Source organism: Leptonychotes weddellii, chromosome 9 (genome assembly GCF_054177405.1).
Source record: "Leptonychotes weddellii isolate Sample4059 chromosome 9, ASM5417740v2, whole genome shotgun sequence".
Taxonomy (NCBI): Eukaryota; Metazoa; Chordata; class Mammalia; order Carnivora; family Phocidae; genus Leptonychotes; species Leptonychotes weddellii.
The window spans coordinates 72,267,293-72,271,877 of NC_138377.1; the positions used below are offsets into that span (position 1 = coordinate 72,267,293).

The window sequence follows — 4,585 nt, forward strand, 5'->3', positions numbered from 1 at the left end:
AGCCCCTGATTTCACAATCTTGACTGGCTGAATGCTTGTTCTTGTAGCTAAGGAATCCAATTTTTGCATCCTTGTAAAGAATATAAATCAGGCAAAAAGACTGGAGAAAACCAGGAGAGTTGATTCAGGCCAATCGTTTAGTGTCTGCATGTGCACATATGTACACACTTGCATGCACATGCTTTTCTTTTTTTGTCAGGGAGAGAAGGAGAGAGTCCTATCTCAATTCAAATTCCAAGTTTTCAGGAAACTCTTACTTCTCACAGGAATTCTTAGATGAACTTTAGGTGAAGGTGAAGAAATAATAAGAAAACTTAAAAATATAAAAGGAATAAGAGAACTAAAAGATAGATCACTATATCCTGTCCCCTTTCTGCCCCCATTATGGGGAATCTTTCTCTACCTGAGGGTCGGAAAGGGAGGGTATTGGATGACGCTCAGGAATAGACAAGTGAGTGTCTCCACTGACGTGGTAACTGTACTACTGAGTATTTCCCAAGACTCAGGATTCCTCAGGTTTGCCATCACAAGCAGGTGACTAAAGAGAATTCTTTGGCTTTGCATAGGCCTGGCTAAAGCTCTGTTATTGGAAACTCTCTGAGGTGTTCATGCAGAAAAAGCTTTTTTTTTTTCCCCATGATTTATGAGATTCCAAATGCCACCACTAGCATTAGATGATTAAATTGGGACATTTGTTTGAACTGCATCAACAGGGTTACATACTGCCCTGAGGGCCTCAGGTGGACATTGCACGCCATTGCCATCATCACTTGGACGTCACCAGCAGGAAATATCAGAAGCCTCCCAAGACAGTCTGTACTCCTGAGGTTTCCAGAGAGGCCCTGGCAGACAATAGTCGGCTTTGTCTAGATTGGTACCTGGGCCTGGAAGTCTCTAAAGCTCAGAGCTCCACCATGGTGGAAAAGGGCTGGGTGAGTGCCCTGAAGCAGCATTAGCAAGAACAGAATATCTATACCTGTCAGATGCCCTGTGTCAGAGGTGACTGTGACTGCTGCCTCCTCATTGATCAGATTAGCCAGGCACTCACTGGTGTTGAGTTGCAAATGTCTGGATTTTGCTTCCCCTGGCAGTAGCTCCTGGGATAGGAGAGAAAACAGCTTATAAATTCTTTAACGATTCTTAGAGCCAAGGGCAGCTTACAGACTGGATTTTCAAGCAATGTTATTTAAAAGGTTCCAGGGGACATAAAGGTAAATAGCTTGAAAAATAGGTGGAAAGCTCTTTCCTCCTCCAAGAACATTACACAGATTGAATTAACCCCTAATGAATCTTTGGGATTCTGAGGCATAGTGGTACACACTATGCTGGCACATCTTAATCTAGCTTCTTGTACAGCCCTACCTTATCAATGAGGTTTACCTTCAGTTTCACTGCATGTTTCTCCTGGGAAGAAAGATTTGGAAATCAGGTTTTTATAATTCCTTTCTTTTTCCTTCTTTCTTTCTTTTGATCAGATATCTCAATAACTTGAAATGTCCTTGGGGATGTCTGAGGATGTGTGAAGACAAATGAACAGAGTAGTCTTCTCTGAAGATGTTCAAGGAGAAGGTGAGTAGTCACTCAGAGGAAGATGCAAGCTCCAGCTGGAAGGATGGACAAGGTGACCTAATACCTCTGCTAGTCCTAAAATTCTACTATTTTTATTTAGTTTATATCTGTTTGAATATTTGGAAATGAGTACATTGTCTTTTTAATGGATATGTAGATAGATTCTGGGAAAAGCATTAATTTTGTCATACATATTCCCCACAGAAACCTATAATCAGATTGGGTTATTCTTTCATTGACATGGTGCCTATAAACCTGTATTTTGTGGGCAGTTCTGATTTCAAACTTCCTCATTTCTCTTCTCTGAGTGCACTTTTGCTTGATACATGACCTGTTCTGATTTGAGATTCAATATTGACAATGTACTGGCAAGGCAAGGAGGTGTCAGTGATGAAAAGAGCAAGCCATTATGTGTAGACGCTTTGCAGAAGAGATTAGATTTCCTAACACCTTAGATAATTTTGAGTTCCTTCAAATATTTCAGTCCAGAAGACTTTTTCCCTCAGTGCTTTTTTCTTGATAAAAAAGACTCCACACCAAACTGTCCATGTGATGATCGTGGATTTAACCACTAGTTGCCATTACTTGGGAGTGAATTTCCCAAGCTTCATACATACATGGCATAGCAAATTCTTGGGCCAGTTTCCATGGCTGCCATGGGACCAGCCATAATGCTTGATTCCTATAGGTAGAGAGATGGTACTGGAATGATGAGCTGCTCAATGTCTTCTGCTTCAATCTTCTATTGTGGTCCTGGATGTCATGGGTGCCTTTTGTTGACCTCACCCTATTCCTAAGGAAATCTTTGATTTTTCCACCTCCCTTTCTTTCATTTTTGGTCAACTAAAAGTTGGATTTCTCAATCAAACCTCCAAAATAGCACTTATCAGCAGAAACCCCTGAAAAGGAAGACTTGTCTTTTTCCTTGTCCACTCAATAAGCAACTGCCGTTTTCAGGTCATCTGATACAGAAAGTAAAATATTGAGGTTTGTGGATGAGAAGGCAGAGTCAGATATCACTGAAGAAAGTCCATGTTTTGCAACAAATATTTAATACACATTTATTAGAATATAATTCTGGGGCACCAGGTGACTCAGTCGGTTAAGCATCCTGACTCTTGATTTTGGCTCAGGACAGGATCTCAGGGCCATGAGACTGAGTCCGTGTCAGGCTCTGTGCTCAGTGTGGAGTTTGCTTGGGATTCTCTCTCTCTCTCATTCTCTCTGCCCCTCCCCCACTCACTCACACGTACTCTCTCTCAAATAAATAAATCTTAAAAAAAAGAATACAATTCTAATGAGGTTAGGGATCTTTGTCTGTTTTACTCACTGATACATCCTGGGCACCTTAGACAATCAATTATTGTACTTCATATAACTCTGCCAGGCCATGTCTATAGGAAACACACTTTTACAGAGGCAAATGGGGAGGGAGGAGACATATTCAAAAGATTTTATAGAGATAAGTTTAAAATGCATTTGAAACATTGAGGAGAACATGATTGATACTTTTGAGGGCTGTGGCAGCTGCAGAGAGTAGCAAAAATTGTCACTGTATGTTTAAGGACAGGTTCTTTTTTAGGGAGTCAGGACATCACACATTGGGGAACCTGAAGAAACAGAGCCATGTGACTGCATGTTGTGTTTTAAAATGGGTTAACTACAATATAGGTTTCCCTAGTCTTCCTTTCCATCATTTATCCATAATTTTCTATCTCTGTCATCTATCCAATCCATCCATCCATCCATCCATCCATCCATACTGAAGTCAACAAAGGTGTTTATTGAGCATCAACTAGGTGTTAAATAATTCTAGCCCATGAGAACACAGCAGTGAGTGGGTGAAATGAAATCTCTGCCCTCAGGAGGCTTACATTCTAGTGAGGGGAGAGACAACTAATGAATAAGTTTAATAAAGGATGATAAAAGTTATTATTATTTTGTAGGAAAAGCTGCTGGAGAATATCTATCACCTGCTGAATGACATATCCAGATAAGTAGAATTTACATGCTCTTTGGGGACAGAGTTACAGAGCTTTCTATGAACGTACTTTGGGTGGAGTGATCATGAATGTCAGCTTGGCTCAGCTGACTTGTAATAAGAGTAAAAAAGCCTTCGACGGTTGCATTGCAGGTATTTATAGATTTTTCTTGCTCTATTTTATACTTCTTTTTGCTGCTGATGAAGTATGCTCTAAAGGGAGTCCCGTTAAACACGGTCAGTGCTCCAACTGGTCTAGAAGTCTGTTACATATTAAATGTTTTATAGCTGAACTTTATTACACTCAAACTTCACAGAGACATTTATTAACCTTATTGCATTCTGATATGAAATGAGCCCACAAAGGTATTTATGATTTTATGGGAATGGAACTTTTCATTGTATGGAACTTTCACAGAGCTGTTGAACTCTAGAGTTCAAAGTGATTTTGCAAATGTTAATTTCTCTAGGGAATCTTTGGGACCTTAAAAAATTGCTGATGACTTCTACATCTTGCATCTAACTTTTTTTTTTTCATTTGGAAAACATGTACAGTTGTCTCAGTAAAAGGAATGTGTGGAGTTTGTGGTTAACGCTGTATTCATGCCATGGTAAGAAGAGAGACCCTGTTTATTGCTGCAGGAGACATATAAGGAAAATAAAAGGAGGAAAGTTTCATTTAATAGATAAACAGTCATGCCCAGCTTGACATTTTTCTAACCCCTTCAAGGACACACATTCCTGCAATTCTGTGAGTCAGTCTTTAAAATATATTTGGAAGATTAACTATTAACTTGCCTTAGTAAGGAGATTCTCTGCAATGCCAAGCAGTAGAAACTGCAGTCTTTCCAAGTCTCATTCACTCATGATTCATTCATTCATGTTCACTGAATTCTTACTTTGTATCAGACACTGTTCTAAGTACAGGTGATAGAAAAAAGACATAATTTTCAAGGAGTTTATGGTCATTCCCAGATGACTAAGCCAAGACTTATGGTATGCATAGACTGCTATCTAATTACAGATGAGAAATAT

At 39.5% G+C, this 4,585-nt stretch overlaps 1 long non-coding RNA gene across 1 annotated transcript; it reads left to right on the forward strand.

The window, feature by feature from the left end:
- The first annotated feature begins 979 nt into the window (after positions 1 to 979).
- On the forward strand, positions 980 to 3,836 carry LOC145723282 (uncharacterized). The gene is made up of 3 exons (XR_014148210.1): positions 980 to 999; positions 1,476 to 1,569; positions 3,516 to 3,836. It is a non-coding gene; the product is annotated as an uncharacterized LOC145723282 (long non-coding RNA).
- Positions 3,837 to 4,585: the final 749 nt, after the last annotated feature.